Below are 22,449 nucleotides of genomic sequence, written 5' to 3' on the forward strand. Positions count from 1 at the left end.
CACATACACCCCACCCGTCCAGGCCCAGCAGGTCAAGGGCAGCACTTGGGGAGTTCGTTCACAGATGGTCCTGCAATAAATAAAATAAATAAATAAATAAATAATAAGCCCGAGGTCACGCAGCTGGGGGACAGCGACAGCACATCGGGGAGGGCACTGGCCTTGCACACACTCCACCCAGGTTCCGTCCCCACACCCCATAGTCTCCCCTGAGCAATGCCAGGAGTGGTCCCTGAGCACAGAGCCGGGAGTCAACCCCGAGCACCATCTTTTTTTGGTATGGCCCAACACCCCTCCCCCTCCAAAAAAAAAGACCACAAGGAATCTTTACTTGAGGTTCCCATGACGAGTCTCTGGTACCCAGGTGCCACAGGTGCTGAGGAAGAGTCCACCAGGACGCTGGAACCCCTGAACCAGCCGGAGGGCCCCAGGGTCCTGGCAGTGCCACAGCCTGACGAGGCACCTTCTCCATCCTTCGGGCACAGGGGCCTGAGCCAGGAACGAGGCTGGACTCCTCCCCCCGTCCTCCCCCTCCTCTTTCCTGCCTCCTTCCCCACTGCGACCCCTCCTCCTCCCCCTCCAACCGCCCCCCACCACCGCCTTGGCCACGGCCTGTCGGTCCCCCAAGAGTCCCCGAGGAGGAGGGCAGAGGGCAGGCAAGGGAGCCTGCATGTGGTGCCCAGCGACCTCAGTGCCCGTGCTCCGGTGGTCACTGGCCCTTTAAGCGGGGCCCGCTCCCAGCGGGCACTCTTAAAGCGCACTTCATTCATGAATTAAGTCCCTGACATCCCATATCTGGATGATCAATATGTTTGTTTATAAGCAGCAGCTGCTGCGCTTCAGCAGAGGCAGTGGGATCCGGCGAGAGGGCCGGGCGGGCGGCGGCCACGGGGCAGGGTCAGGATGGCGCGCTGGATAGGGTGGCAGGGTGATGGGTAACGGCCCCTTCATTGAACCCCGGGTGGGTATCCTGGGGAGCGGGGAGCCGCTGCCGGGTGGCCCCCTTCCAGCGGTCCATTAGCTGGCACCCAGCTCCGGAGGGTGGGGACAGTGGGGGCGGGGCCAGGGCGGGGGCTCGGCTTCACCCAGCTCCCAGGAACCAAGGGGTGCGGCACGGGGCTCAGCCGTGCTGGGCTTCCAGACCTGCGGGTTCCAGCCTCAGGCCGACCACCCCCCTGGAGAATCTTCTCTCCTTTCTTTGTTTGTTTGGGTCACACCCACTGGTGCCCAGGGCTCGCTCCTGGCAGGCTCAGGAGACACGATGGGATGCCGGGGATGGAACCCGGGTCAGCTGCGTGCAAGGCCAGCGCCCTCTCTGCTGTCCTGTCCTCCTGGATCTGATAAAGAGCTGCCACCGGGCGCTTAGAGGAAGTGACACAAGGCCAGAGGTCAGCGTTCTTGAAAGGTGAGACTAGCCGCCCACCCAGGGCTCTGTGGATCCCCCAAGTCCCTCTTCAAATACAGGCCTGAGCCTGCCTGGATGGCACTGATGGCATTCGGTGACTGCCCGGGAAAGGGGGGCATGACCAGGCCCAAGAGCGCCCCTTGAGCTCACCTGCATTCCCTGCATCCCCCCAGTCACTGGGCACAGCAGGGAGGTCTCAAGGGGGTCAGGCACCAGGGCATGAGGTTTCCGTCAGCCTTTAGGGGTTCAGGCTGAATGAGGACAGAAGGACAGAAGTTGACAGACACCTACTGCCAGTGACCGGCTCTGCCGATAGGCAGGACAGGACAGGGGACGGGGCTGGCAAGTTCAGACAAACCTCCGAGATGTCCACAGGGCACGCAAGGGACACACACCCCCGGGACAGCAGGGGCAGGGGGCACTCACAGTCCACCAGCCCTTCCGACCTCCACATTGACCACTGGGCTTCTACTCTGGGCCGTCAACTACCAAAGCACCCCAAGGTACCCCGAGAGAATCAACCAGCCGGTTCTTGCGTTAGCCGACCTGAGCAAGCAACGTGGGAACCGCAGAGACCAACAGGCCCCCCAGCACACACACAGCGTTGGGGTGTACAGACCCCAGACAAGCTTGGGGAAGAAACTGAGGCACAGGGCGTTGCTTCTCAAAGTTCCAGAGCAGGTCCCCCTGGTTCCGGCTGGTCTGTGCCTCACCAGGCACCTTGCCCTGGCCGCTGCCATCTGCCTGGGGAAGGTTGGGAGCCCCCAGACCGCAGTGGAGAGAGGCTCCCCCGGACCCCGCCCCAGACGCCCTGATTCCTCCGGGCAGACAGGAGTCACAGCTGGTGGCCGAGCACACCCACCGCTCCCAGCACCCGGGTCCCGCCAGTCCGACCCGCAGAGAAGCTTCCCTCAGTCTTGGGCCAGGAGAAAGGAGGCTTTTTAATTAGAAGTTGTTATTAATGGGAAATGCTGCAAATTAAAACTCGGCCTCCTCCCTCTCCTCCTTCCTGGCCCACTATATTTATCTCTGATCTCAATTAAAGGGATCAGGGCCGGTTGGCGGGGGGGTGGGAGGGGGTGCAGCAGAGATAAAAGCTGCCAGTAGAACCAGGAACAGGGTGCTGGGAGGTTGCCAGGGGCCCCCCAGACATAGGCCGGGCCCTATACTCTCAGACGCCCATGGACGAACAAGCCCCTCCACCCAAGGCCCAAGGCCTCCTGAGCATCTCCGGCTCCACAGGAGAGAAGCTTCTCTCTCAGCAGGCCTCAGAGAGGGCCAGGCCCTAGAAGGACAGAGCCAGGCGGGCAGGACAGCACGTGACCTTCTTCTGCAGGGCTTACTTGTTGGGTTGGGGGGGGGGGTTATGTTTTGGTGTTTTTTTGTTTGTTTGTTCATTTGTTGTTGTTGTTTTCTTTATGGACCCACACCTGGCAGTGCTCAGAAATTACTCCTGATGGTGCTCAGGTGACCCTCTGGTGTGCCAAGGATCAAACCCGGGTCAGCCCCATGCAAGGCAAACATCCTCCCCGCTGTCCTGTCGCTCCAGTCCTGCAGGATTTGGTTTGTCCATGTCCAGCCACGTCCAGGTAGGGGCCAGGGCAGTTGTCAAGCACTGGAGGCACACAGGCTTTGCACACAGAGGCTGGTTCCAACCCTCGGCACCCGGTCCAGCGAGCACTGCCCGGTGCCACCCAGAACACACGCAGAGTCCAAAATAAAACCTCCAGGTGGGGAAAATGGTTTATTTTCCCCATGGTGATGGTGACACCTGCGTGTGTTTTCCAAACCCAGGTGCTGTGGCGAAGGCTAGAGCGGGAGTGAGAGAAACTGAGCCTAAAGCCAGCCAGCCCCTCGCTCCCTGCCTCAGTCTCCCTCCTTTGGGTTGGGGCACGAGCCCCCCACTCCTGCCCCCTGCCGGCTCTGCTCTCAACACCGCATGCTGTGCAAGCTCCCCTCAATGCCTCAGACCCACGTGCCCACGCGTGATGGCGTGTGGAATTTCATCACCAGCAGGCACCATCCCACATTACCCGGCTTCCAGAAGTTTCTAGGCAACTCTATGACAAAGCCTGGGGAGAACCTCCCAGTGGCCCAGCAGCGCCCCCTATGGACCGGAAGACCCAGAGCAACAGCCACTGTACAGCTGCACCTGACCCCAAACCTCTGCGTGGTGGCCTGGGGCGGCGGCCAATGGGGAGGCAGAGCAGTGGCACGTTTCCAGAACCCCACCGCTGTGGGCTAAAGCCTTAAGAGGGACCCTGAGCAGGACAACAAGGCTCCATGGGGCCAATAAATCAGCCCAGTCTGACAGCCCCACCTCGCCCACCTACACCAAGGCAGCATTTTGCTCTTTGAATTCTCCCAAGAGAGAAAGGCTCTGTGTGTGTGTGTGTGTGTGTGTGTGTGTGTGTGTGTGTGTGTGTGTGTGTGTGTGCTGGTGGGGAGAGGGGATCACTTCAGAGCTGGCCAGTCTGGGTGACGCCAAGCCTCCCCCCACCCCCACCGGCAGGATGAAAGGAAGTGCCAGGACAAACTTGGAAGGGACAGTGCCACCCCCTGCCCTGGGGGGGTGGGGCACACAGAAAGACCTCTGCGGCCTCTCCTGGTCCTGCAGTCTGGGAGGTGCAGGTCATCTCCCGTCTGGGGACCCCGTGCCATTCCCCTAGGATGCAGAATTTAGCGTCCCCCCACCCCACCCCCTGCTGCCCTGCCCACCAACTTCCCTGGCCTTGCCTGCCCCCTGCTGGAGCCAGGCTGACGCTCCCCCACGCCCCTCTGGCCCCAGCTCTACCTGCCTCTGGCCACACAGAGCCCTGCCAGCAGTGAGCACAGATCCACAACCCCGGGGAGCGAGGGGGGGGCCCTGACTGCCCCCGGATCCCACTCGAATGTTCTCCAGTGCAATCACTCTGGCTCATGCGGGCGATTCCAGGGCCCTTTCCCAGAAGAGGCCAGGAAAGACAGGAGGCGGCTTCCGGCTGGCGGGCAGCCCCCTGCAATGCTGCCTCCTGCCTTCTTCCCTCAGAAATGACCTCACCTGATAGCCTGTGTCTAGAGTCTGTGCCAATTACTGATGCCCAATGAGAAAACGGGGATTTAACGTCTGTCTCTGTTCCCCGTCCAGCCTGGCTGCCCTTAGCCCTCTCCGCCGCCCAGCACAGCTGCTATGGCCAAGGCCCAGTTGGGGAGGGGGCGAGGCTCGGGTCCTGGGGGTCATCCCTGCCTTGGGTCTGCAGTCGCCACCACCCCCACTCAGCCACACTCCTTCCTGCCTTCATTCCTTATTGATGGCAAAGATTTGCTGAGCGGCCAGGTAGGCACTGCCGATGTATTAATTTGCCAAATCCTGAAGCAGCCCCGTAAGACAGATGCTATTATTAAGGCACTTTTACAGGAAGGGAAATGAACGTTCCGGAGACGCTCCATAAATCACCCCCAAATCACAGAACTGCTCAGGATTCGGCTGGGGGCCCAACGCCAGCACCAAGACAGGAAGGTGGGAAGGAGGCGCACTGGACCTGGGGAGGCCCTCCCACTGACCATGACCCTCCCACTGACCATGACCCTCCCACTGACCACGACCCTCCCACTGACCATGACCCTCCCACTGACCATGACCCTCCCACTGACCACGACCCTCCCATTGACCATGACCTTCCCACTGACAATGACCCTCCCACTGATCACAAACCTCCCACTGACCACGACCCTCCCACTGATCATGACCCTCCCACTGACCATGACCCTCCCACTGACCACAACTTTCCCACACTGACCACAACCCTCCCACTCACCACAGCCCTCCCACCAACCATGGACCTACCCATTGACCACAAACCTTCTCACTGACCATGACACTGACCACAGTCCTCCCACTTACCACAACCTCCCACTGACCATGACCCTCCCACTGACCATGACCCTCCCATTGACCATGACCCTCCCACTGACCACAACCCTCCCACTGACCACGACCCTTCCACTGACCATGACCCTCCCACTGACCACGACCCTCCCACTGACCGCAACCCTCCCACTGAACATGACCCTCCCACTGACCACAACTTTCCCACTGACCACAACCCTCCCACTCACCACAGCCCTCCCACCAACCATGGACCTACCCATTGACCACAAACCTTCTCACTGACCATGACACTGACCACAGTCCTCCAACTTACCACAACCTCACACTGACCATGATCCTCATACTGACCATAACCCTCCCACTGACCACAGCCATCCCATTGACCATGACCTTCCCATTGACCGCAAATCTTCCCACTGACCATGACACTGACCACGAACCTCCCATGACCACAACCTCCCCACTAACCATAACATTCCCACTGACCATGACAATGACCAACCCTCCCACTAACCAAGACCCTACTATCAACCATGAACCTTCCCACTGACCACAACACTGACCACAGCCTTTCCTTTCATCACGATCTTTCCACTGACCATGATACTGACCATGACTCTCCAACTGACCATAACCTACACACTGATCACGACCCTCCACTGACCAAGATCCTTCCCAATGACCGTGACCCTTCCCTGACCATGACTCTGACCACAACCCTCCCACTGATCATGACCAGGCCTGGGGGACTCTGGCAGTAAGCAGTCAGTAGTGGACGCTGTGTCCACCTGTGGTCTGCACGATGGTGCCCAGAGTACCAGAGGGCCCTTGGTAGGCGTCATGGGGTCTCTGGGGTGAGGAGGTGGTACCAGCGGCAGCTCTGACGGTCAGGGGCACCCCGGGGCCTGGCCCGCTCTGCGCACCCCCCACCAGACCGCCAGCCTCGTTCTCACCACACGACTCCCAGGAGATCCGAAAACAAGCTCTCACGGACTGATTTACATTTTAAATGTAATTTGATATTATAATGTGTTAAAACATGCACGCCTTACTTTTTTAATTAAAAATATCAGGATTTTTTTTAAAAACTGGAAACCAGATTTATGCGCAAATACACTCATTTCAGAACAGAGGGAATCACACAGCATTGCTCTGGGTGTTTTCATGTGAAAACAAACAGCTATTGTTTTTCCATTTGTTTGTTTTCTAGAAAATACACTGTTTGGGGCCCGAGTGACAGCACAGCGGGGAGAGCGCTTGTCTCACACGCAGTCGACCCAGGTTCCATCCCTAATATCCCATTTGGTCCCCCGAGCACCACCAGGAGTGAGCCCTGAGCACAGAGCCAGGAGTAACCCCTGAGCATCACTGAACATGGCCCAAAATCAAAATCAGAAAATCAGCTGCAGGATGTCTGCAGAGTTCCTGGTGCAAAGGGGCCTCCTGGCCACGCCCAAGTCTTGGTGAGAACCCCAGGTGGGGTCTGCACCCACAACCCAGGCCTGGCCTCGAGAACAGCAGATCCAGCCATGGGGGGTGGGGTTGGGGCCACCTCCGTCCCTCCTGCCCCAGATCACGACTCGGAAGGGCAGGACCTGCCTGAACCCAGGAAGGGAGGCTTCTGTGCAGCCTGGAGGGCTGCCTGGAAGAGGCTGTGGGCCAGCGATTGCCCAATACACAGCAGGAGCGGTCACTCTGGTGTTAGCAGAGGACTCAGCCCCAGCAGGCCAACCCCAGGCCTTGCGTTTCAAGCAGAAGGCAACCGCTGACCCTGAACAGACGCTCCGGTGGGTGGCATGGGGCGGGCAGCCAGAGCCTGGTGATCGGGCGGGCCTGCCCACACCTGACCCCTCCCGCCATGCTGTGTCCACCTCATACCTCGCCCGCAGACTCTGCCCCTCAGTGCTCAGGAGCTCCACCTCCTCCTACGTGCCTGGAGCCTCGGTTTCCCCCTCTGTGAAACAGGACGGTGACCGCGAGACCCACGGCCATGACGTCCTGCAGTCCCGGCTGAGAGCTGAGCTCACAGCAACGGGGGAGGGGGCAATGGTCACAGTGGGCGGGGTGCCGAGGCATCCACTCATCTCCCCATTCCCACAGGGCGAAAGCCCCACCATCGCCAGACGCGCGTCAGTGTTTGATAGCTCCCCCTCCTGCTCCAGCTCACTCACACAGACAACACACACATACACACACACAAACACAAACTCACAAACTTTCAGATGCGCACACAGACACACGTGCGTGCGCACGCTCATACCCACGCAGTCTCCAGCCCACAAATCCTCCGTGATGCCGAGTCCTAGGGCCGCCCCCAGACGGGGCCTTAGACAGATGAGGAGGGGCCCGAGCCACAGCGCAGCCGGGAGGGCACCCCTGAGGGTGCCCCGAGCCCCGCCAGGAGTGACCCCTGAGTGCAGAGCCAGGAGTCAGCCCTGAGCATCGCCGGGGGGGGGTGGGGGGCCGAAACAAACAGATAAGGAAAGCCCCTGTCCTGGTCGACTCCTGCCGGAGTGTACGTGGGGGTAAACCGAGGCAGCTGTGAGGGGGGCTGCCGCCCCACGCAGGAACAGGGCGCCTGACTCAGAGAGCGAGAGGGGCCTCAGGAGCCTCCTCACAGACAGCGGACCCCTCCCACCTTCCTGCCGCTGCTGGCATTTCCCTGCTTCTCTCCCACGAAAGGAAGGCGTCGCCATAGCGCCGGGAAAGGGATGGGCAGAGCGCCGCGGTGGAAGGCCTCTGAGGGCGCGGATCCCGGCTGGCCGGCCAGTGGGCCACTTGCCTCTCAGCTCCCTTCCCCACGCGTGGAGGAGCCCGCGCTGGGCGTGAGTGGCCGCAGCGACGGCTCAGGCCGCGGGTGCTGAGTCGCAACGGCCTCAAACACGAACGTGCTCACAGAGGCTGTCACACGGCTGTCAAGGGGACGCACGAGGGAGCAGACGGGACACACAGAGCCAGGAGAGGAGAGAGGGTGAGCTGGGAGCAGCAGGACACACACACACTCATACACACGCTCACACACTCACACTCACACATACTCACACATACTCATACACACATACATTCACACATACTCACACTCACTCACACTCACACATACACTGACACAAACGCACTCACACATTCACACCCATACATACACTCACGCACTCACACGCACACACACACACTCACACACACACACACGTATACACTCACGCACTCATACACTCACACAGACTCACACAGAGCTGAGGGCATGGCTCTAACCGGGTGTGTCTCTAAGCTGAGTCTCTGAGCGGGGTCTCTAACCCATCCTCTGAAACTGACCAGCCCGTTTCCGTCCACAGTGCAGGCCTGAGTCGTGGACAATAATGTCTCCACTTTCCCCTTTCTAGAGAGAACCTGCAGGACCTGGGGTGGGATGGGGCCTTGAGTGTGTGTTTGTGACAGGCCGCAAGTCCCCAGGGGCTACTGAGGCTGCTGGCCCAGAGGAGGGTAGAGGTCTGTGCCCACTGGGGATGCTAAGAGGCTGCCAGGTGCTGCCCCTGTTGGGAGCCCCCATACCGGTGGGGTTTGCCCAGTATCTAGACCCCCTGAGTGAAAGGATTCAGCCTGCAGTGGGGGCCAGGGGGGAGGGGCAGACACCCGTGGGTGGGGCTCCAAACAGCAGCTGTCAGGTGGGGTCTGGGATGTCACTCACTGCCCCCAGCAGTCCTGAACAGAGGGATGCTCCCTCTCGGGGGAGCTGGGGCCACCGGCACCCCCTCCCCTTTGGTCCTTCCCCTCCACCGCAGAGGGGGGCCCAGGAGAGGGGAGAGAAGGGGAAAGGGCCCGGCTGGGAGGAGGGAGAGGAAGATGACGCAGCTGGGGAGGACCAGCCACCCCCAGCCCTCCGCACCCCTCGGCCACCCCCACCGGTGACTCAGGCTTGCCTCCCTCAGTCTGCGTCAGCAGCGTGCAGCCGCGGCACGGTGACATTTGTAAATTCTCTCCCGCAAGCCTGGCACCCGCGACTGGCCCAGACACTCCCAGGGCTGCTGGTGTGGGCAGGGTCAGACCGCACAGGGGCCTAGAAGCTTCCCCCCCCCCCCCCACACACACACACAGCACCTGCCTCCTTTCTTGGGAGGAGGCTGGGTGGGAATTTAAGGTCCGGTGGTGTCAGGAACCTGCATGCCCACACACAAAGCCTATGCCCAGTCAAGGGGCCCGTCCCTGCCTCCCCCTGCCTCCCTCCCTTCCTTTCCCCTCCCAGGAAACAGACCAGGAGGGGGTGTCAGAGAAGGGGGTGTCCGACAGCTTTGGGGAGCGTTTGCCGCTAGTCACACTCTCAACTTCCTGCCAAGAGCCTTTGGCAACAGGTGGTGGGGGGGTGGGGGGGCTGGAGTCACTCGTTTGCCCCCTTAGCAGAAATGGAAGCACACCACACCCCAGGTCTGTCGCCGCCCAGCCCCCACCCTGGGTCCCAGCAAAGGACACCCTGCCCGAGTCCCTCTGGACTGCATGCGCTTGTCCCGGGAACCTTTGTCTCCTGTTCCCAGGGGCATCCTCGTTGGCAGCGCCCACAACGCATGAGGGCCAGGGTGAGGCAGAGGCTCCACCCACACCCCCACGAGGGGCGGGGCGAGGCCGAGACTCCGCCCATATCCCCCACAAGGGGCGGGGTGAGGCAGAAGCTCCACCCACACCCCAGGAGGGGTGGAGCCTAAGTCCGCCCAACCCCCATGAGGGGCGGGGCAAGGAAGAGGCTCCACCCACACCCCCTCAAGGGGTGGGGTGAGGTCAAGGCTCCGCCCACACACCCAAGAGGGGCGGGGCGAGGTCTAGACTCCGCCCATATCCCCACAAGGGGCGGGGTGAGGCAGAAGCTCCACCCACACCCCACGAGGGGCGGAGCCTAAATCCGCCCAACCCCCGTGAGGGGCGGGGCAAGGAAGAGGCTCCACCCACACCCCCTCAAGGGGTGGTGTGAGGTCAAGGCTCCGCCCACACACCCACGAGGGGCAGGGCGAGACCTAGACTCCGCCCATATCCCCACAGGGGCGGGATGAGGCAGAAGCTCCACCCACACCCCACGAGGGGTGGAGCCTAAATCCGCCCACCCCCATGAGGGGCGGGGCAAGGAAGAGGCTCCACCCACACCCCCTCAAGGGGTGGGGTGAGGCAAGGCTCCGCCCACACACCCACGAGGGGCGGGGCGAGGCCTAGACTCCACCCCCGAGATGTCAGGCCTCCCCTTCCCGCCCCCAAACCCCAGTGCCTGGTTTCCTGGTTCCAGGCCCCTCCCCTGATGGCCAGACCCTGCGTCAAGCCCAAAAATGGACTACAAGCCTTACCTTTCCCCCATGCCTCAGTCTCCTTTCCTGTCCCCCGGCCCTCTGGTCGGAAACCAAGTGGGTTTCTCTGCCAGGAAGCTGAGGGGGTCCCCGCTGGGAACCTCCGGAGCTGGAAGCCTAAAAAGGATAAACCTCGCTTTCTCCCAAAGGCATTTCCCCCCAGTGAACTCGGAGAGCTGTAAGGGGGGAGGTGAGCGCGGCTCGCGGGGTCCACCTGTCAGCACGCCAGGATGGGGAGGCTGGTTTTAATTACGCTGAAGATTTCGCCTTCTTATGCAGAGGCATAATCAATGATCTTATTTAAAGGCATTACGATAATGCGTGTGTAAAACTCGCACCGACTAATTATAGGAGAATGTTTGGAGTGGAAATGCCAGCTTGTCAGCCCGGATGGCTCGAGCTCGGATTAGCATTCACAGGCGGGAAGGGAATGCTGACTGAAACAGCTTCCACCTCCCGGAGACGGGTCTGTGGGGCCCGGGAAGAGAACGGGGGTGCTGACCGCCAGTGGGGACGTCCAGCATCTCCCCTCCCCAACACCAAGCCTTCTGCCCAGCAGAAACCAGAGACCAGTCACAGGACACGGGCCCCAAGGCGGAGACCAAAGGGGCTGGGCAGGATGTAGGCCCTGGGGTGTTGGGGAACCGCCCAGGGACTCTGGCTGTGAGGCAGCGGGCCGGCCCGGCCCCCTCTGCTCGGCCTGCGGCCTGTGATCCAACAGAACTCGGAACTCCCCCAAGCCCCGGGCTCCATTAAGGAGCTGATTAAAATTTGATGGTCCCATTTAACACCTATTAGCAAACACGGGCCCTCCTGCCAATGCGGGGGTGGGGGGCCTTAGACGGGCCCCAGCCTCCCCCCCCCCCCGCCCCCCGGCAGCACCTTGCCTGCCAAGGCAGCAACCATTAGGCGGGGGAGAGAGAAGGCGCAGAGCAGGGCGGGCAGGGCTGGGGACAGAGCAAGGCCGCGGGCCAATGAGAGAACTGGCCTAGGCTGGGCCATGGGCAGAAATCTGCTGCCCACTGTCCCCCTACCAGGCCAGCACCTCCGGAGCCCCTGCAATAGTTGGGAAGGGCGCTCTGGGGAAACCCCTTGAGGTCTCTCCGGGGAAGGAACAGGCAGGAGAGAAGCCCTCAGCGGGGTGGGGCGAGGACATGGTGGCACCCCAGCTCAGCAGAAGTTGCACCCGCCATGTGCCTGCCGGAGACCCCCACCTTCCAGACCTCTGCCTGCACACCTGCCCAGGGGAGGGCGTGAGCAGAGGTGAAGGTCCCAGATTCCCTCGGCAACAGCCCCGGGAGAGGCGGCTGCGTGGGGGTTTCTGGCGGCGTTTGTCTAAGTGATTCCTGAGCCTCTCATGTCGCCTAATTACTTGTCACAATATCGGGAAGCACCTCCCTGTGCTTGTTGTCACGCTGCTGGCACAGGAGAAGCAGCACCGCGTGGTCCCTCACCTGCATGGGCGCCGGGACAGCATCACCCGGGCGGGGGCCCAGGACCCACAGCCCTCGAACTGCGCTATTGGCGCTGGGCCTATTCTACCCGGCCCAAACCCAGCTCCCAGGGCCTGGGGCTCCATCGGCAGGGGCCCATGAAACAGCATATGCAATGACCTGGCTGGCCCGGGGCGAATCGGGATCTCAGTACAGCCCAGAGCCCACAGGGAGGGCGACATCAGAGCTAGGGGAAGCGTGGCCTCCACTGAGCGCCTGGAGCTGGGCCCCGTGGGGGTGATATGACCGCAGAACGAGGCCCGTGGGCGAGGAAGACTGATGGTCAGCGGGAGCAGAAGAGCAGCGGCTGGGCAGTCCAGGGACTCTCGCTGGACCGGTTGCGATTCTGTCTGTGGGATCACAGACCCTCTGTCCACCCTGTCGCAGCCCCGAGGCTCTGTCCATCTGATCCCAGCTGGTCACAGCCCCCCTACTCCATCCTGAAAAGAAGGGATGCATCTTTCTTCCCGGGAGCGCCCGAAGGCCTTGCATGAGCTGGGACACCGGGATTTCCCAGGAGACACCGATCTCCAGCCCGGGGTGGCCCAGGATGGCACCCTGCCCCCAGACGTACAGATGTGCATGTGGCCGAGCCCCTCCCTCGAGGCCGGAGCGCAGTGGGGGCCACATGGGCACTAGTCCGGGCCCTCTGGGCCATTGGGGCCCCCACACCGCCAGCCTCTCTACGCGGCCATCGTGGAAGAAGGCAGAGGCAGCCCACACGCACGGGGCCACGTCTGGGGACGCCGAGACGAGACAGGACTGTCAAAACCTTCCCAGGCTGTCAAAGGGGATTTGCTTCCCTGGCAGCAGCAGCTGCAAACGTCTCACAGTCTGGGCAGAGACCACCTCACAGGTTCTAGAAGCTTCTCTGCCAGGATGGCGGGCTGGCTGTGGGCCTCCAGCACCCCTGCTTCCCCGGTCCCCTGCAGTCTCCCCACCCGCCTCCCCCAAGGCTCCTTAGAACACCAGAGATGCGGCCACCACAGCCCACAAACGTTCCCCATGAGACCAACCCTGGCCTCTCATGCACCCAGCTACTATACCCTGCTATGTCCAGGACTGGGCAGGGGTGGCCTCTACTTCCACATACATACTCCCCAGCTTTCCCTTGAGGTCTTGGGGACCCCTGGCCTCACCCAGTGTCACTGCCCCTCTGGATTGTCTGTGCCGAGTGTACACTGTTGTAGGGGCAGGGGGCGGGGGGGGGGGGAAGGGGCTGGTCCCAGAGTCCCAGAACCTGCATGCCCTCCAGCCTGGGCGAGACCAACAGGGTGCTGCCGGAATGTTCCAGGGTCCCTGGGAAGCTCCTCCCTTTTCCCTGCGGTTCAGCTGCAGCTCCTGGCCCGCTGGCACCTGCTGGAACCATTTCCGGGGGCCATGTAAAGCTGCTTTAACTCAGGCGGCCCCACAGGGCTAGAAGCCCACAGTGCAATTATGGGGCTCTCTCAGGGCTCTAGGTACCCCTGGCCAGGGTGGTGCTGGGCCAGGCGGGGGCGGGAGGAGAGGCCTCCCGGTAATGCTGTGGCGCCAACCTGGTTGACCTGAGAGCCAAGCCTGGGTTCTGAGGCTCTGAGGCAGGCAGGTCCTGGGGTGCAGCCCTGCAGGGACAGGAGCCCCTAGGCCCCCTCCAGGGCACAGCAGCAGTTCTGCAGCTGGGAGGGAGTCAGGCTCACCCGACCTGGCACTTCCAGGGGTCCTGAGCCAGACAGATGGGGGTGGGGGGGAGCAGGGCACCCCAGGGTGATCCCTGGCCTGAAGTCACAGGGGTCCCTGCTGGGGCGCTCGGGGCTCTTCCCTGCTATGCAGAGGGGACATTTCCCAAGGGGGAAACACAGAGGTGTGAGCTGGGTGGGGGGACAACCAGAGGCCAGCGTCCTTCTCCCTCTGCCCAGTGCGTAGGAAGGTCTGGCGGGGACCCAGGGAACGCACAGTGCTCTCAGAAATCTCATCAGTAACCCTCTGACAGGGCCGCACCCGGAGGGAGCCAGGGCGGGGGCAGGGACGGGAGCCTCTGCCCCCCACCCGCCACAGGAACTGCTGGTCTCCAGATGGCTCAGGGGCGGGGACAGGGATGGGGTGGGGCTCTGGGGCCCAAAGAAGTCGGCCTCGAGACTCGGTTTCCCTCTAGGGAGAGTGGGGCACCCCACGCGCTCTCCTCTGCGGATCGCCTCAGAAACCAGACACAGCAAGTCCCAAGCTGATGCCCACCGCGGAAGGGCAAAGATGACTCCACTGTCTATCTCTGGGAGCTGACAAACATGGCAGGAGGGCGCGGGCGCAAGCAGGACACCCCGCAGTCCTCCCAGAGCACCCCTCGGTTCCCCAGACTGTGGCTATCAGGAGGGAAGCAGGGTGCAGTGCTTCCAGAGGGGAGAAGGCAGGTGCCCAGCGGGCCCGGTGCCCCAGCACAGAACCCTGACCCTGAGCCCAGAATACAGACACAGCCCTGCCCCCTCCAGAAAACCAGGGGGGTTCTTTGTAGTGTGGAAATAGCAGCCTCAGCACGCATACACGCACCCACACACACACACACATCCTCACACACACACATACACACACACACACATATACTCACACACTCTCACATACATATGCACACTCACACATCCTCACACACACATACATACTCACACGCATATACACACTCTCACACATTCATACACATATACACATTCACACATACACACTCTCATATACTCACACATACACATACTCACACATACACGTCACACACTCACATATACTCGCACACACGCACAGACACTCCACTCACACTACATAGTCATACACTCACACACACTTACATATACTCACACACGCTCCATACACACACACACACACACTCACATAGACACACTAACACTCATATTCACACTCACATACACACTCATTCACATTCACACACACTCACATTTAAACACACCATCGCAGACACACATACACACACAAGTACGTACACTCACACACACTCAGCCACCTGGTTGTCACCTGCTCCAGCTCTCCACCATCCACCAGCTGCGATGGCTGCCATCGAGAATGACCGTGCATCTGACCCAGGGACAAGGGGACCGGACATGGTGCCCACAGCTAAAGGGGGCTGACTGACTCCTCACTCAGAGCCCTCTACTCCCCGGGACAAGGGCCCAGTGCACTGACCACAGAGATCTGTGTGAGTGGACACTGAGCTGTGTGAGTGGACGAAATTGTGTGAGTGGATGGAACTCTGCACGAGTGGACAGAGTGCTGTGTGTGACTGGACGGAGCGCTGTAAGTGGGTGGAGAGCACTGTGTGTGAGTGGACAGAGAACTGTGAGTAGACACCAACCTCTGTGTGTGAGTGGATGGAGAACGGTGAGTGGACACTGAGCTCTGTGTGTGAGTGGACACAGAGCTCTATGAGAGAGAGCTGTGTGAGTGGACAGAACTCTGCATGAGTGGACAGAGTGCTGTGTGTGAATGGACAGAGTGCTCTGAGTGAGTGGACACTGAGTTGTGTGGGTGAGTGGACGGAGAACTGTGAATGGACACCGAGCTCTGTGAGTGGATGGAGAACTCTGTGTGAATGAAACACGTGGACACTTTTTCTCCGTTTGTTGTTGTTTGGAATCACACCCAGTGGCGTTCTGGGCTTACTCCTGGCTCTGCATTCAGGAATCACTTCCTGCAGTGGTTGGAAACCCTACAGGATGCCGGGAATCGAACCTGGGGCAGCCAAGCACCAGGCAAACGCTCTCCCCACTGTCCTGTCGCTCTGGCCCCAACCCCAGCCCCTGCATCTCAAACCCAGGGACTTCCAGGTCAGCTTCTGCGGCAGCTTCCGCCAGACTGGCCTGACTTCCAGGAGCAGCTCATGGAGCTCTCCTCTCCGGACCCCGCACCCCCCAGACACTCTCCTGTCTCAACACTCTCCTCTCCCTGTCTCTCTCCCTCCTCCCCTCCCTGCTACTGCCACTTAGGGGTGTGTAAAGGGGACTCACGTTCCCTGAGGGTGCTCAGCTGGTCCCAGTCCCACCCCTCCTCCCCCGCCCCCACGCCACCGCCAAATGGGAGCTAAAAAGAGCCTCCCACTGTATAAGTCTGAGCAATCTCGCAAATGGCTCCAAACGCTTGGCAGTGCCAGCAGAAGCTACGGCGCTCTCCCCAGCCAGCGCCCACCCAGAACGGATCAGGTCCGTGTTTACAAGCCCAGATGCACGCGGCTCCCTGCGCCCACTCACGGCCCAGCTGTCCTTCCCCAGAACTCCGAGCTGGGAGACTCCGGTGGGTCCCTACCAGCTGCCGCCTCTCCCCAGCTACTCACAGTCGGAGAAGGAGCACCCCAGGGTCCTCTCCTGCCACTGGGACTGCAGGGACCCAGGCTGGGGGGTTCAGGCTGCTACGCAGAGAGCAGGTCAGGGAGGTAGCAACCTTGCCTGGGAGAAGGAGCCGGAGATGCACACCAGCTCAGGAGCTTCCTGCCTCTCTACTGCAGGCAAACGTGTGTGTCTGTGTGTGTGTGTGTGTGTGTGTGTGTGTGTGTGTAGGGAGTACACACAGAGACACACAGACACACACACAGAAACACAGAAACACACACAGACACACACAGACACACACACAGAGACACACCCAGACACACACAAACACACCCAGAGACACACACACAACCACAGACACACAGAGACACACGCAGACAGAAATACAAACACACAAAAATACACAGACACACACAGATACACAGAGAGACACATACAGCAACACACAGCGACACACACACACAGAGGAACATACAGAGACACACAAACACATGCAGAGACACATAAACACAGACACACAGAGACATATAAACACACACCCAGAGGCTAGAGAGACAGCACAGCGGGTAGGGCGTTTGCCTTGCACGCGGCCGACCCAGGTTAGATTCCCAGCATCTCATATGGTTCCCTGAGCACCTCCAGAAGTAACTCCTGAGTGCAGAGCCAGGAGTAACCCCTGTGTGTGACCAGAGCCAGGAGTAACCCGGGTGTGACCCAAAAAAGCAAAAAAATAAAAATAAATAAATAAACACACACCCCCAGAACCAGCGTCCAGGGCCAGCCGGGCCTCTCGGGCCGTGTCGGAGACCAGGTGGCAGCAGAGCACACGGTGGGGGTCCTAAGCTTCCCACAGTCCAGGAGCCTCTCAACAGCTGGGCCCGGCCCCCCTTCCACCAGCAGCGCAGGGAGCTGAGGTCCCTCACTGGCCCCCTCCCTAGAGTTTCTGACTGAGAAGATCTGGGGGCCCAAGAACCTGCATTTCCCACCTGTTGCATTTCACCCATTTCACCTCAGCTAGGCTGCACCCCAGCTCAGCTGAACCAGGCCTGCTGGGAGTCCAGAGAGGGGACGAAATCGGGGTGGACAGAGGGTCCCGCAGCTGCAGGGAGAGACAGCTGTAAGTCCGGAGCAAAGATGGCAACAGCAAAGTACAGAAAAGTGGCGGAGGGGTGGCGAGACAGGACAGCAGGAGAGCACAGGCCGTGCACACAGCCAGCCCAGGGCTCAACAGCCACACCCCAGAGAGTCCGTTCCCTGACTGTCCCGTTCTCTTGAGGGAGGCGTGGGTGGGCTTCTGCCTTAAACACTGGACAGCTCGTGGGGGAGCCACAGGGGCCCGGCGTATCCTCATGCGCCAGCTTACACATTCACAGACGCACACTGCTTTCCCTCCAGAACTTTCTGGGCTTAGGAGTGAGGTGGCATGGATTCAGGGCGTTGGATGTAGGAGAATCCCCACCCCATCACCATCAGCTGCGCCAGGGCCATGTCCTCTGGGTTCCTCCAGGGGAGAGTGTTGAGATCAATCTGCTCTGCTTCTCCAGGGCCTGTGGAAGCACCCTCAGAACCCCCACAGTGGCTTTGCTTGCAGCAACGAAGAAATCCATTGGGGGGGGGGGGTGGTCAGGGCAACAGAACAGCGGGGAGGCCTTGCACGTGGCCATCCCGGGTTTGATTCCCTGACTCCCCAGAGGGTCCCTGAGCCTCATCCGGAGTGATCCCAAGTGCAGAGCCAGGACTAAGCACTGAGCACCATTGGTGTGACCCCAAGATCAAAAACAAGAAGGAGAAGCAAGAAACCCATTTTGGCCACCGCTAAGCGAGCACAGCCTGGCGGTCCCCAGAGGCAGCTGCAGCAAAGCCTCACGGGGGCCAGCCCCCAAACGGCCTCAGAGGGTCTCCCGCTTCTCGAGCCCTTGGTTTTCACAGGAAGGTGGAGCCAGGGGCCTGCTGGCGAGGGGTTGACCAGCCCCGTTCTTGGCCTCTCCCGGGGCAGTAAGATCCGCTCATTCACGGGGCCACACTTGGAATTCCGGGGACAGAGGCCACGCCGGAGAGGACGTACATGCAGTCTCCCACGCCCCTGCCCAGCCAAACCCACACCCCCTCCTTCTCCTTTCCCGGCTGTCTGGAACCCCACTGGGCCGGTACCGGACACCGCCCCCTGACCCTCTGACCTCCTTTCCTGGGGAGGCAAAGCCCCTGCCTGGTGGTTACTGCCCAGGCACCCTCTAGAAAGTTCCATGCAGGGCCTCTGGCCTACGGGACCCGCTACTTGCTCGGAGCTGCACTCTGCGCTCTGCCCTCCCTTATCTGCAAGGATCTGCCGGCTGAGAGCATTAGGCTGGCGACACCACCCCCCACGCACACCCCTGTGCCAGGCGGCTCGGGGCCATGAACCCCCATCAGCCCTCGTTAGTCCTCATTACCCGCCTGACCCAGACAGCCGGCCTCCATGCAGGGGCCCTGGGCATTCTATTTTGAGAGGGATCCTCAGCCAGCTCAGAAAATCAAGTTATCCCCTGATGTCGTGGGTGGCAGGGCCTGCGGGGGGGGGGGGGGGGGGGGGGAGGGGGGAAGGGGGACAGGCCCTGAGGCAACTCAACCCCTCCCCGCCCCCAGGCTCTCAAACACATAAGCCCACCCATACTCACCGGAAGAAGCACCCTGATCCCAGGGGGACTCTCAAGGGTGAGAGAGGCCCCATCACGGCACAGTAAGGACTGGACCAGGCTGCCAGAGAGGCCCTGGGGGTAGGGGGTAGGGAGGCTCTGCCTCACACCATGCCTGCATTAGGCTGGAAATGAATCTGGGCTCCAAAACGCACACATGTACACGCGTGATTATGTGTAGGTGCCCCTGGCCCAGCTGTCATATTCCCCATGTACATGCCTGTACCCACGTACCCACACCTGCAAACACATATTCACAAAAATACATCTACATACAAGCACGCATACACATTTATACATGTGAACTCACACACAGAACACACATACTCACATCTGTGCACACGTGATCGCATGTACATGCCCTCACACTCCACATCCGTGCAGGCATGCACACACACTGGCCCCCACACCTGCAGCGGGAGGCCAGAGCCCGACTCCCTGACCCTTCAGGGACCCTGGACAGTCCTGGAAAATTCTCTGACTCCCAAGAAATTCTCAGAGGGCCCATGCAGCCCAGGAGTAAGCCCTGAGCATCACCTGGTATGCCCACCCCCCCATACACACACACACACAAAAGTGATCACAGTAAACTCAACAACAACAACAAAAAACCAACCTTGATCCTGAACCCATAAACAGAACCCTACAGAAAGTCCCATGGAAGTAACTGGATATGAGGCCAGTCCCCTTGACATGGTCAGAGTACACGGGGATCGGCCGCGCCCAGCAGGAAACGAGGGCCGTGCCCTAGGCCAGCACTGAGCGTGGGGAGGAGGGGAGGAGGAGATGGGGGTCAGTGTTGGCCCTTTCCTACCAGGGTGAGCAAGCCAGCAGGGCTGACAGTGGACAGTCAGACTGGCGAGAGGACAAAAGCGCGACACTTGCCCTGCCCCCCCACCCCCCGCCCCAACGCGCGGGGTCTTTAACGGACACAGAACTGCAAGGATCAAGAATCATGGCGGTTGCCAGCATCGTCCCACGAGTGGGCCAGCCCTGCGTGGAACGGGCCATGTCCACGGCGATGGTGTTACGGGGCGGGGAGGCCAGGTGGGCAGCCCGTACCACGCGCCCTTTAACACCTGCCCCCGCGCCCAGAGCCTGGGAAAGCGGAGCGGAGCGTGTTGAGGAATGAAAGAACAGGCATCTACTTAGATGCGCATTGATTAGCTCGGGAGGAACGCGGGGGCCGGAGGCCTTCCAGGAAGGGAACTGGGGGGGCGGGCGGAGGGGCGGCAACACCCTTCTAACTTCTGAATTTTGTATGCACTCTGTACCAAAGTGAATTTTTGATGAAGAATGAATTAAAAAATTAAAAGCCACTTCGCTGTGGGGAACCACCACAGTGGGGGGCGGGGGCAGCAGAAACAAAATCTGAGCAGGGCTGGCGGGGGTACGAGCGCCTTCCCCGCCCCGGCTTTCTTCTATATTTGCTGCTGAGAGCCGGGCACGCGCGTCTCCTGGCAGACGCCCTGAGCGCAGGTGGCCGTGGGGCTGGCGAGTGTTCCCGGCTGCAGCTCAGCGCGCGGAGACCCTCGGCTGCTCTCCCAGACCCTCCTGGGCCTCCGGCTGCGTCCCCGGTCCCCCCAGGCATGTGAGGCAGGACCCCGGGGACCCTGCAGATCTGAACCGACTCCCCCAAACCAACCTGATCCTGGATGGCGCCTGGAGTTTGCTGACTTGCTCACCTAGCGCCCCCTGCCCCCATTCGGACCCCAAGAGCTCCAGTCTGAGGGAGACGGAGTCTGGATGGCGACAGGGCACCCCGGGCCCCTCCCGTGGGCAGGCCAGCAGAGGCCAGGAAGAGCGAGGACAGCACTGCGGGGCCAGGAGGAGCGGCAGGTTCCCTGAAACAGAGGATGGGGTGCTGGCCTCAGGTGCTGAGCTGCTTCCTGGGACTGCCCAGCGCACTGGCACAAGGGACCGGAAGCTCCTGTGCCAGCGTGGACAGATGCCAGGAGATTACAGCAATTTCATTCCCACAGAACCCGTGGGCTGGGGAGAGCTTGTGTTCCCCTGGACGGGCACACTGGCTCCTGCTGTGGACCGGTCCGTTAACTCTCCCTGGCCACAGTGGGGTCAGTACCAAGGCCAGTAGTTCTGCTGGGGCCCTTGCCTGTGGCTGTGCGAGGTCAAAGGCTGACCACCTCTGGGCGTGGAGACCCCAAAGGTGAGAGGAGGAGGCAGTTGCTGGTCGCTTCCCTGCTGCCCACTGGGCTCGGTGACACAGCCCTGCCCTTTCTGGGCACGAAGCAGAGATCTGGGGTGGGGTCCTCGCGATGGACATCTGTGTCCACCGCCACCCCCGATTGCAGAGCTGCCAGCAGCGACTTGGCTGGGCATGTGTTTGTGTGTGGCGCCTCCCTGTGGACAGCGCAAGAACTGCCAGGTCAGGATGGTGGCCACACCCCCATGGGGGAGGCGGGCAGAGTCCCATCCCGCCCCAGACACCACCAGCCCCCCAGCATGGCAGATAGCTGGCTGCGCCAGCAGCCCCAAGAACGACTCCCCCAAGATTCAGGGCCGCAGTGCAGAGCTGCTGCCTGCTGGGCATCTAGTGACACACGAGGCCAGGAAGGCAAGTCCACGCGGACCTGCCTTGAGGGCCATCCCCATCCCAGAGGCAGTGCTGACATTATGTGACCCCTCCCCCCCAAGAGGGGTCTGAATGCTTCAGTTCCAGCATAAGCAGAGGCACTCCAGAGCAGGGTGGGGGTGACACATCCCTGACCCCACAGAACTCGCTGGGCCCACAGGGACATGAGCGCTGAGGGTGGGGCTGACCGGGCCTCGGGGCGTCAGGGCGTCAGAACAGGGCCAGGGGGGCAAAGTGGCAGAGCAGCAGGGGACGAAGGGCTGCTGTGGAGGGGCAGGGCCCGAGCCGGGGAAGACAGGCCAGCTCCCACCTTAACAAGGAATGGCCTCCCAGCACACCCACCCACATACGTGCACAGGGAGCACAGAAGAGCACATCAGCACACGCATGCACACACGCACTCTGTAGAGCACGGCACAGGGGAGGGCAGGATACAGACGTGACAGACCAAGGCCCCCCTCAGTGTGTGCGGTGTGCGCGCAGGGTGTGGGGGTCGGCCCTGAGGGTCTGCATGCTGCTGGAGGGGAGGGGTGCGGGGCCGCACTGGGAATCTCAAGACCGTGCACGTGTTCAGAGCCCAGAGAGGGTGGGGACCTGCGTCTTGGGCACAGCAGCGCAGGCTGTCGGAAGCCCCTGGCGCCCGGCCTCCAAGGGCCCACAGGAGCATGTCTGCTCCGTAGCAGCTGTCCCCATCGAGGTCTGGTGCCGTGGCCCTGGCTGGCGAGAAGCTGGGCCCGCCTGCAGGTGGGCACGTACACAGCCAGGAGGGCGCTGGCCTGGCACCGGCCAACCACATGGT

At 61.1% G+C, this 22,449-nt stretch overlaps 1 protein-coding gene across 1 annotated transcript in view; it reads left to right on the forward strand.

The window, feature by feature from the left end:
• MRPS11 (mitochondrial ribosomal protein S11) overlaps positions 1–22,449 on the forward strand; it is a 133,303-nt gene that overhangs the window by 101,737 nt on the left and 9,117 nt on the right. The window lies entirely within an intron of this gene.

This window comes from Sorex fumeus, unplaced genomic scaffold (genome assembly GCF_029834395.1).
Source record: "Sorex fumeus unplaced genomic scaffold, SorFum_2.1 ptg000024l, whole genome shotgun sequence".
Classification (NCBI taxonomy): domain Eukaryota; kingdom Metazoa; phylum Chordata; class Mammalia; order Eulipotyphla; family Soricidae; genus Sorex; species Sorex fumeus.